Genomic DNA, 13,096 nt, shown 5'->3' with positions numbered 1-13,096 from the left:
TTTGTAGAGGAAAAACTAAATGCTCTTAATAATAGAGATTTAATCACTAACATTTTCTAACTATTTAAACACTGTCTTTCTCCGTAGAAATACAGGAATTCGTTAATGCATTTAATGTAGAAAGTATGATGCAGCTGCTTTATGTTATCCAAATACATACGTCTCAATATGGAGTTACTCTGTCTCTATTTAATTCATGTACAAAGTTGTCTTGTTTCTTGGGCTTCCGCTAATCTGTCACAACATATACTGTGTCTGTTATGGCGACTAAATCGTTTAGATTTCTTGTTTATGTCGCATATTAGTGTCTCGGTCGCGCTTTGTTTCCGATACCATTGCTAGAATCAATAATATTTCGATCAGTCCTACCTTAATACAAAGTGATAGCAACCGGAGTTAAAAACCCATTTATTTGAAAAATGTGAATGCTAATATTTAGAAAAAGTGTTGGTAGACATAGTAAGTTTTCTCTTCCAATTAAACGGCCCTTAGCATGGGTGCAGTCCAATGACCAAAACAAATAAAATAGTAAGGAAGTATTACCATCATGAGATGCTATATACATATATATTTTTTTTCAGTATGAACAAGGACGGCGAAAGCGTGGCCCATCTATCCTGTCTTCTATTTTTGTCTTTGATATATACTCAACGTGCATCCTAGAATTCCTAGAATTATTACAAAGATGTTTTCTAAGTATCACTGATGATGCCTGGTAGCCATGAGTGGTGAACATGCTCCGCGGACACACGACCTGGAACTTATCCCGAAATAAGGTTTCCATAGTGTGCTTAACACGTATTTTCTTAACCTTAATTCTCCAACCTTATATTTGACTTATGTAATAATAATAATAATAATAATAATAATAATTATAATAATAATAATAATAATAATAATGATAATAATAAAGGCTAAAAATCATTAATGATTTTTAATCAGGTGGTCTGTGCGGAAATACAATCCTCATAGGTAAATTTTACAAATATTTTTCAATTATATACATAATTATAACAAGGGCTTGACTTGCGCCTTACAATACACTGAAAAAATTGACGTCGAAAGAACTATTACCACCATAAATTCTCCGAGAATAACACACCACATGAGCGAAGCTGCAGCTCGTTTACATATTCATGGATTCTCGTGAATTTATGCTATGGAATACCGGCGCTAATGAAGGCAATATGTAATATTTTTACTTTAAGCTGAAAACAGGATCTTGTACGCGGTTAACAGAAAGTTTTATTTCATTTTCTTTCTATTCCTAGCCTATTATGTGATGTGTTATTCTCGGAGAATTTATGGTGTTAATAGTGTCCTTTGACGTCTATTTTTTCAGTGCGTGGTAAAGCGCAAGTCAAGCACTTGTTATAATTATGTATATAATTATAAATTATCTATATCTATATATACATAAACATAGGTATACACACACACACACACACACACATATATACATATATATACATATACATACTCACACACACACACACAAGTATATATGTCTATGTATATGTATAACACAAACACATAGACGTCATTATATACATATATACATGTGTTTGTATCCATATGTATATGTATGTGTGTATAGACATATAAGCATCTATGCACGTGTATCTATATATGTATTCATGTACCTGTACTTATTCCAAAGAAAAATATCTATCGTCGCTCAAAATGCAAAACCTAAACCAAACTGTAAATAGCTTATCATTGACGAATATATATTTACAACAATAGATCTATTTCGTATTTAGATAGATTCTATCATCTATGAAAGCATGGTGTTTGAAATTCCTACTGTACAATTAAGCTAATGTGGAATATTTAACCTTTGTTTTGCGGAATTCAGGAGTGAAATATTTAACTGAAACGATATGAGTGCAGGCACATTTCTCTAGTTCAAAATATCGAAATAATTGGATTAGCTATTAAGTTAGTTAGCAGAAGAAAGAAAAACTCAGGGTACATCTAAGTGCAAATGTTTTCGGAGAAGATTTATTTTTTCCGCCTCGTGGAAACGAAGAATGTTTGGAAGACTTGTAACAAGAAGAAGGTCATTCTTCAGAATTAACATTGTATTCTTCTGTATCAATGACCCAAGCAATTTCACAGAGCTAATGTTATTTAACTATGTACGTAAGATTTAGACGTTTAGACAACCACATCAGAAAAAAGTTTCATTGAACCGAATAACACGATTCAAGTTATCACTTTACACATAACTAAATTATAATAATTTAGTGTCTGATATGAAATATTTTCATTATTTCTCGAATAAAGGAGTTGGTGGTATATATGAGATTCTTGTTTTTGAGTTTAGAAGCACATTGAAAAACTTAAAATAATGTTAGAATTATTAGAAAATTTGTGAAATATCACTACGGGAATATTTCTGCTGTGAAGCCACAGAGCAAAGTAGAAAGAGATACAAAGAGCAAGGGAATAATTTTGAGTATGCAAATCCAGCTAGTACGAGTATCATACACCAGGAGCGCAGGTGTATCTACAACTTGGCAGTAGTTTCGTAGCGGGAGTTACTAAAATCAAATTTGAGACAAAGTCGAAGTCCATTACGGATACAAGCTCCTTATCTCTATGGTTTAAAGTTTAGAAAGTTCATTCTAAACTATAGACGCTTCTCTTCCTGCAAATGTAACGAGCTTTGCGCTTATTTTACGAAGTAAAACGAAGCAAAATGTTAACATATGTCACTTCCGTAAATGACGTCATCTGCACCAATGATGCATTCTCGCTATTGATCCATTAGAGCGAATTTTATTGTCGAATATAGCCTGGGTGTTTTTTGCAGCGTGCTCATATGAGTAAAAATTTACATTCACCAATCCAAAGAAGCATCATGTCCTCTGATATTTAAGTAACAAACTGTATTTGTTAAATGTGTTTGGAAGAAAAACCAAAAAAAAGAAATATTTCTCTCTACCTGTTTTAATGGTGCTTCCTCTTTTGGGATATACATGTGAAAGAATTTGTCCATTTTCTAGTTTTTATTTTTATTTTTACTACACGTTTTTAGATGTGATATTTATTGCCCCTTCCTGTTGTTCCCCTGTCACACGCCAACCACTTTTGACATGTTTGTGTGCAGCACTATTCGTTTGAGTCAATTTATTTTTTGCTTGCCAAATTTTAATATTACTACAATATTTTTTTTGTATTATTACTGTCTCCATCACTGTTCGTGTTGTTGTCATTATCACATGTATCCGCATTACTATTATTACAATTTATTTTTGTTATTAGCATCGTTATCTAAATACTGTTGACGGTGTTATTAATAATGGTAGAAATATTACTGCTATTTGAGCAAGAGTCTAACACAAAACGAATCGATTGTGAATGAAGAAGTAGGTCACCAATAATATTAGAAGGACCTTCATTCGTAACCACAGTCGCCATGTTGAAACGCATTTATGGCGCAATTGCAGAAACTAATGATAGATAACAGAAACAAAAACATAACGAAGGAGACATATTAACCAACATATAACCATATATGAACAGTTGAATTCAGTTTATTTAGTTATGGTATTGTTCACAATAAAGTGTCAAAAATCCTCCACTGTGTAATTCCATGAGAAAATTAAAACTATTTCAATTATATTGGGAATATATTTGAACATGTAAACGCTGTTACCTTCAATTTGTCAAGGAGAAGAAATTTCTTGCTCAAGATAAAACGGCGATAGAACACCGTAGTCAATTTTTGATGAATGCATTTCTAACTAACTAAATCTCTTCAGTACCAGAAACGAAGAGGCAACTTTGAGCTGACTATACAGCTTTCTTTCCTTCATCGTAAGTCAGTCATTATTACTGACGGATGGTTAAGGCTGTGAGATGGCAGAATCGTTAGCAAGCCTGGCAAAATGCTTAGTCGCATTTCGTCTGTTTTTAAGTTCTGAGTTCAAATTCTGCCGAGGTCGATCTTGCCTTTTATCTTTTTGGGGTTCGATAAAATAGGTATTAGTTGAGCAATGGGGTCGATGTAATCGACGTAACCCCGAAATTACTGGCCTTACGCTAAAATTTTAAACCACTATTAATGACGGATGGCGCACAATTCCTGTGCATACACTGTAATGCTAGCTTTGCTCGTGTTATTGTAAATTGTTATATAACACAAGTTCAGAGTTGATCAACAGACCTATGGTCAAAAGCGTTAAATCCATGACCATCCTATCTATTTGTCATCTACCATAATATATCACAGACATATTTTCGAAAGTATCATTTCATAATTATATGCGGTTAAATTGGGATTTGGTTGTTATTTCTAGCTGTCCATTCGTTTACTATTGCAGCTGCGTCGTTGTTTCTAAGAACTGGCAGTCATTAGATGAGTTACCTACTAATTTAAATTCCATTGTTGTTATTGGTTACGGACAGATCGATAATCTCCCTGCACATCGCCTTCCACATCGACAAGTGATATTTTAGCTCCAAAGTGAAAGAGATTCCATCCTTCCGGAGCTTTTAGTTATCGTTTATGACTACTTATCGCAGTAATCATCCACTCATTAGGGCACGTGACCGGAAGACTGTGATAATTTCAGAGGGCGGATGTATGAAAAGAGAAATGAAACTGATTCCAGGTGTGAGCAGGTTAGAGAAAGGACAATAGAATCGAGTCAATTATTTGCTGTCTGCGTGTAAAATATCTGATGGAAGCGATTAATTTAAAATACTTTACAATAAATTGATATTCAAAGCGCTGTCTGTGGATAGGAAAGACAAGTACATATAAATTTTATTCCTGTAATAAACATAAATTGGGACAGAGACATTAGCGAGAAGTCGTGCATCTTGTTACGGTTTCAAATTCGTTGCCACATATAAAATAAAATTTTAAAAAATGATTGAACCCTTTAATTTTGACTTAGACGTTAATGATATTCTATGCACGGGATTCGAGAAGAGAATTGCATCAGTAATCATATTCGTGTAATAGAGCAATATTATGTTAGAGATATGATTAACTGAAGTTGTTATATTGGCGAGGAAGAATAAAATCTGCCCAGACATCATATAGTATTAATATACTATACCGAAGAGGAGGTCTCTTCTAATAGATTATAGACTAGTCTCCTCTCCAGGGAAGATATCTTTCTCAACTACTTTATACCGTTAAATACGAATGAACAATGCATACATAATCAGACTAAATTTCAGGGTGTATGGCATATTGCCATATATGTTCATGTAAAGGATGAGATTTTCATCCATAGTTTTAATAACTGACTATGGCAAGGATACTAGTTTTGACCGTTAGAATGTTGAGATGCAATTCCAAGTATTGAGTCAGTTGCTGGACACCAAATTACACCTGATCATTAAAGAGACAGGAAATGAAATTAAACACAAGGAAAAGCGTAGTATGATATAAAAACACACATAATTTGACTCATGTAAGAAATAATTAGGGTACACTAATTGTAAATACTTTTCAATTATGTATTCAAAGACACTGTAAATGTTGCATATATGCATACCTACCTACCTACCTACCTATCTATCTATCTATCTATCTATATATATATATATATATATATACAAGAATAAGGGCAGAGAATCGTCAATTAATAATAGAATTAATAATTAACAATTTTGCCAAGTAGTTCAGTATGAAAAAAGCCTTTATCGGTAAAACTATTTATCATCATAAATATACAGGGATTAGCAATTGAGTTGCTTCTCCAACATACTGAACATTTAGAAATAGCTAGTTCTTTGACTGCTAGTTCTTTGACTGCTAGTTCTTTGACTGCTAGTTCTTTGACTGCTAGTTCTTTGACTGCTATTTCTAAATGTTCAGTATGTTGGAGAAGCAACTCAATTGCTAATCCCTGTATATTTATGATTATATATATATATATATATATATATATATATATATATATATATATATATATATATATATATATATGCGTGTGTGTGTGTGTGTGTGTTTGTCTCCCACCATCGCTTGACAAGCGATATTGGTGTGTATTCACCCCTTAAACTAGCGGTTCGGCGAAAACAAGACCGACAGAATAAGTACAAGGTTTACAAAGAATAAGTCCTGCAGTCCATTTGTTCGACTAAAGGCGATGCTCCAGCATGGTCGCAATCAAATTACTGAGACAAGGAAACGAATATGTCTGTACGTATACACAAACAAACACACACGCAAACATACACAGATGCACAAAAAAGAAAAAAAATCGGAGAGTCTTTCTCACAGACACATATGCACACACACACAAACACGCACAAACACACACACTCACACACATACACACAAAAAAACAGCACAAAAACACACACACCTCTGCAAACACACACACAAAAAGAAACATCGCAAAATTACAGACACACACGTCTGTCCTCGCACAGAAACACGCACACTCATACACTCACATGCACACATACAAGAGAAAACATCAGAAACACACACACCTGTGTACACACATACACACACCTCTGCGCACACACATACACACAAAAGAAAACATCGCAAAAAGCATACTCACACACAGACACACCTACGCATACATTCACACACACACACACACACACACAATACACACAAACACACAGCTGGTGGCCACACAGGTGGAGACACTCAGAAGAAAACATCTAACCCAAAGAAAAATCCTCAATCTTCCTTCAACACTACCTTCATCACAACTTACACACCCATCAATACACAGCTGGTCACATTCCAAACATTTTAGAAAGACATGCAACACAATACACACACACATGAACACACCCACACATGAACACAAAGGTGGATATAAAACCCATTCAATAAATGCTTTTAAGCCACTCTCTTGGCAGGAACCCCCATAGATTTCTTTTAGACAGTGGTCAACTACACCTCCTCTCTTTCTGTCTAACACCTTGAATTCTATACGAAATTATATTTAAAGAAGACTAACGAAAAAACTCCAGACTTGATTTTGTCCTCCATACAGAAGATAAACTGTTTTTACTTCAAATTTTATAAACTTTGACCGATATTTGATACGATGAAATTCATCATCGAAACTGGCAATATGTTCTTTATATAAATTTTTAATCATTGCATTAAATTCCTTCTTAAATTGAAATGTCTTACTTCTGTGCTGTTTCTACCTCCATCTTCTCTAAATACGTACATGCACGCACACAGACACACACACACAAACACACATATTTATATATGTGTGTGTATCTTTGTGCTTGCGCCTTCCCCACCATCACTTGAAAACCGATATAAGTTTGTTTTTGTCCCCGTAAGTTAGCGTTTCGGACATAGTAAATATAGAAGTGCCGAAATTAAAAAGAGGCACGGGTTTCGATTTGCTTGACTAAACATTTCAAAGCAATACTCCGCTTTTACCACACTCGAGTGATTGAAAAAACTACAAAATAAAAGGATCGAATTTTGTGGCTCATTTGTTTAGCGGATGTTAACATAATCTTACAGATTCGCGAAATCTTATGCTACAAGTGTAATTACTACACACAGTCTTATGTTTACATTTACAATTATTCGTTTCAAATTTTGGCACAGGTCCAGCAATTCCAGGGGATGGGTTAAGCTGATGACATCGTCCCCAATACTCATCTGTTACTTATTTTATCGACCCCCCCACCCCGAAAGGACGAAAGGCAAAGTTGACCTTGCCGGTATTTGAACTCAGAACGTAAGGACATACGAAATTGCGCAAAGCGTTTTGCCCGCCGGTTCCACCGGTTCGCCGCCTTTGTGATAGCTAATATTCACAGGAGATCATAGATCTTGATAGTGCACTGTAGTCCTTTTAAAATTCTAAACTTCTCCGCCTTATTTACAGCCATAATTACTGGATATAGAACTAATTTCTTCAGCACCAATATTAAGAAGTCAGGCGTCAAAGTGTTAGAAATGTGAGGTCTAATTGGATTAGTGATATTGTATCGTTCAATAACATAGTCACAATTTTAAATGCATTGCATTAACATAACATTTATAGTTACGATGTTCCTTCCTCCAAAACATATCTATTGTTAGACTAATTTTGTACACGCGAGACGTGGCATTTTAAAAATATTTCTTCCACAAACTACTGAAAGGGATCCGATTTTTGTTCGACGTCAGGTTTTATTCAAGTTGTATAAACGTTTCGTTGCAAGATTCTTTATGTGAGTTCGTGTGTTGAAGCATATTTTGTAGTGTCTGGGAAGAGCCTCACACACACTATAGTAGAAGACACTTAACCAAGGTGCCACGCAAGGGGACTGAACCCGGAACCATGTGTTTCGTAAGCAAGCTACTTACAACACAGCCACTTCTACGCCCTTGTGGCAAAATTTGAAACCATGATTAGGATATATCACAGATAATGTGGAAACAGTAAAGAAAAAAACCATCGACCGAAGCAAAATAATGCCTTGTTTTAAAACAGAATTTCAAGACATTGGTTACGTTCAACAGGATGGTTGGCGGGCAAAAAAAAGAATATAATAAAAAAAGCACTAGAAGGAAAAACAAGAAGGTATTATTGGTGATGGTAGTCTTCATGATGATGACGATGATGAGGCTGGTGAAGATGACGACGATGACACGAAGACGACGATGATGATGATAATGGTGATAGGGATGATGACGACGGATTTTATGATGGTTGCAAGTAACACCCGCGACACAAACAGTATTTACATTAGCGTCAGTGTTGTTTGTCGATGATGTCCAGGCGAAAAGTTACATCAACAATCGAGTGTTTCAAGATGTGAATAATATTAATGGTTTCTTTAGTTTATTTTCACAAGAAAACACAGCAAACAGAAAACGCTAGAATATCCCCTTCAATAAATAAATAAAGGAATAAAAAAATAAAATAAAATAAAATGAAACGTAAATAAACAAACGCACGCGTTCACACATAAATATATGTTATACACATTCATATATATATATATATATATATATATATATATATATATATATATATGAAGATACATATTTATATATAAGTATACATGAAAATGCACATGGGCACACAATATACGCGCATATATTATATACAAGCACTCATATATAATACACGCGTGCATATGTATATATATGTATATGTATATGTATATATATATATATATATATATATATATATATATATATATATATATATATATATATATATATATATATATATTTATAATATATAAATATATATATTATATATATATATATATATATATATATATATATATATATATATATATATATATATATATATATATATATATATATATATATATATATATATAAATATATATATATGTAAATATATAAAAACAAAAAAGATAAAGAGAGCAAAGGTAATGTTGAAGAATTTTATGGATAGAGTCTTACAGCAGTTTCTGGGAAGATCCAGTACTTCCCTTCATCGGAGACAGAAAAAATAAAGTAATCTATTATTATATCCATAGGCGGATATTTTTAGTATGAAGTGGTAAAGAGTGTGATGTGCTGAAAAAAGAGAGAACAGTACTTGAAGTGTAGTTTCATTCCAGTGGTAAATATCCGTGTAGAAATACGTGCAAAGTAATCCTTGTGTGAATAATACGGAAATTTATGTTGGACCGAAAGTTGATATAGCATAGATAGCAGAGGTATATATATTCGATATTGCGATGGATTTTTGCTTGTTTACTTGAAGAATGTCCAAGTCAAGTGAAAAGTGAGCGGTAATTAGGTCAAGTCAAGAAGACAGAATGTGAAAGGGGATAGAGGTGATATAGAGGCGGAGGATGGTAGCGTAATATTTATGGTCAGTTGGTCTTAACAGGGTAGAGGGGATGAGCATATAGAGTGAAGGAGGAATACTAGGTGAGGTTAAAAGGTCTAGTGAGTAGGAAGGAATGCGTGTGTGTAGTATATAGGTGGTGGGGGTATGAGTGATAAACCAAGGACAGAGATAAAGGTAAAGGATGGGTGGGAAAGGTAGTTAGTAGCATCATATTTTAGGATGCTGCCAAGCCTATTTCTACACGGATATTTACCACTGGAATAAAACTACACTTCAAGTACTGTTCTCTCTTTTTTCAGCACATCACACTCTTTACCACTACATACTAAAAATATCCGCCTATGGATATAATAATAGATTACTTTATTTTTTCTGTCTCCGATGAAGGGAAATACTGGATCTTCCCAGAAACAGCTGTAAGACGCTATCCATAAAATTCTTCAACATTACCTTTGGTCTCTTTATCTTTTTGTTTTTAGATATTTACATATACACACGCTAATACACGACTTATAATACCCAATCCTGTTCATACAACGACTGGGGCAAACTAATCGGTATACAGCACTTACTCGGTATTATCTGTATCCTCCTGGGTTTGGTTAAATCCAATACCCTCCTCAACCATATATATATATATATATATATATATATATATATATATATATATATATACACACACACACGCGCACAGGTATGTTGGATTGTTGGTATGGCTGCTTTTGTATAAGTGCAATAGCGTTATAAATTATCGTTTTGATATATGAATATATATATATATATATATATATATATATATATATATATATATATATATTGATCCATGTATATGTATCTATGTAAGTGTGTATGTATATGTGTGTGTGTGTGTGTGTGTGTGTGTGTGTGTGTGCGGTCATAAACATATATGAACATACACACATACACAAACATATGTATATATTTTCCAGTGTTAAACTAACACCGCATTTGTCAAAGTTTCTTTCGGCATTGTCCTTTTTTAGCGTTTATAGATCGTACATCATTACATATGTATAACTATTTGTGTATATGTTTCGCGTGTAAACTCGAGCGCACATACATATCTATCTATCTATCTATCTATCTATCTATCTATCTATCTATCTATCTATCTATCTATGTATCTATCTATCTATCTATCTAACTGTCTCTCTATCTATTTGTCTATCTATCATAGTTAATGTATACACACTGTCCATAGGCCAGTTACTGCAGTATTTGTTCTATGATACTATCTCTTATGGACTTGATGCCTTAAACACACAATAACGAACATTTACAGAGCGAGATATAAAAGAAAAACATCACAGCAGCGGCCAGCCTGTATACCAGGTGCATTTCATCAATTTCTGTGTCTTATAAATGATGCGTACTTGTCACAACTCACATACTTAGACAAGAATTCTTAGCTTTTATATTTAAAAATAATGAAACCACTGATTTTGCGAATAATTACCCGGCTGATCAAATATCGAGTATTCGTAATTAATCAGTATTTAAGCAAAATAGCCAAGGAAAACCTTCATTGATCCAATTGAAATTTTTTGTAGTTTTACGTCGGTTGACATACTTCTAGCGGTATGCAACTATTTATGATAAACATTTGCATGTATGCATGTCATTATTTACTTTTATTTCTAGAGATTTCTTGCCAATAGGGAAAGATCCAGTTTCTTACTCTCATTGGAATTTTAAACAACATCAAATGAGTATTTGTAGATATTTGTGCGTATGTGTGCAATATTTGGTGTTAATGCATTTGCGGATTTGTATGTAATGTTTCTTTATATGTATTCTGGTGCATACAGTTGTATGTCTACAAGGATATGTACTTAAATTCTAAACATTTGCGAAGTTGTGCATATTTTGACAGTCCGAGTGATGGCTTGTCTCTGTAATCTTCTAATTAGCTTTCTCTTGTCTGATTTAGAGAATACGAATTTCTCAAGATTGGTGTTGAGGCAGTATATTACATATCTCCGTGCAATACTTACAAGTGCAAATCAGAACTTGTAATCCGGTTAGAATAGCTGTGAATTTCTCAGTAGTTCGCTGGTGGTGTTTTCTTTCGTGATGATCATTAGCTTTACGTTGACATCCGCTGTGCAACTGATTTCTGCTAATGTACACAATTTTCCTTCTCAGTCCCAAATTACTATGTCTGGTCTTTTGTATGTGCATTTAATTGTGGTTTTCACTGGGACATTCCACCATTACTCTTTCTTAATATGGTCTGTGGATTCTTATTTCTCTGGTTTTCAGGATAATCCTTCTGGTGGGTTTCATTGTACTGTGTCTAATCTACAACATCATGTCTCATCGGTAGATAATAACGTGATAACATTTTAGGATAACTGCATATACTGCAGGTAATATTTTCAGTAGTAAATCTACAATGCCTGCTTTCTATATCACATTTTGGTGTATTTCTGCGTCGTTCTGTTTTGAATTTCTAAACAAACAGCCTTCAAAGTGAGAATTAATGATGCATTTGTTTATAAATCTTGCTATGATTTTGGAAATTTCTGGTAACATACCAAAATATAATCTTTTCATGATATACACCCTTCATTTCATTAGATACTATTTTGCATTAGAGTCACGCAAGATTTTTGGGCATGTATTCAAGGTCATCAAACAGAATATTTCTCGAAGGGCTACTTTACAAAGTTCATGGCATCTGCTTCGTATATGCAAACTTGAGCAATGTATGTACTTCTATAGTTAGTGTTTGAAAGATGTTTCCCAAGGGATATGATGTGGCATTCAAAAGCAGTTCCATGTCAAACCCTTGCCCTTTAGGTAGAGGCGGTCCCATTCTTCCGTGTTTGCAAATATACGCATGTATATATGCATATATGTACGTACCTACGTATGCATGCATGCATGCATGTGAATATGTATGTGGATGATTGTACAGGTGCATTCTGTCTCTCACATGCAAAACATATATACACGTGCGCACAATTAAGGACACCAACAAATACATAAGCTGTAAAGGACCGGTGTCATTCTTAATTCAGTGATTTGACACAAGAAAGCATCTATTAACCTCGCTCCACAAAAACAAATCTCTTTTTGTGTTAAATGTACCCACTTCTCATCTACTGATTATCATCGGTTGCAGTCAATCATCTTTACACAACTATTTTGAAGCCTGCAGATATTTATTGCCACAATTTCTTTTATTCAAAATAAAATAATCACGACTTCATCTAACATTATCACCACTGCTAGTTGCCGTCGTCGTAACTACAACGATAATCGCTACTGGAAGTACCACCATGACC

This window comes from Octopus bimaculoides, chromosome 8, assembly GCF_046866305.1.
Source record: "Octopus bimaculoides isolate indiv1 chromosome 8, ASM4686630v1, whole genome shotgun sequence".
Taxonomy (NCBI): domain Eukaryota; kingdom Metazoa; phylum Mollusca; class Cephalopoda; order Octopoda; family Octopodidae; genus Octopus; species Octopus bimaculoides.
This window is presented reverse-complemented; position numbering follows the sequence as displayed.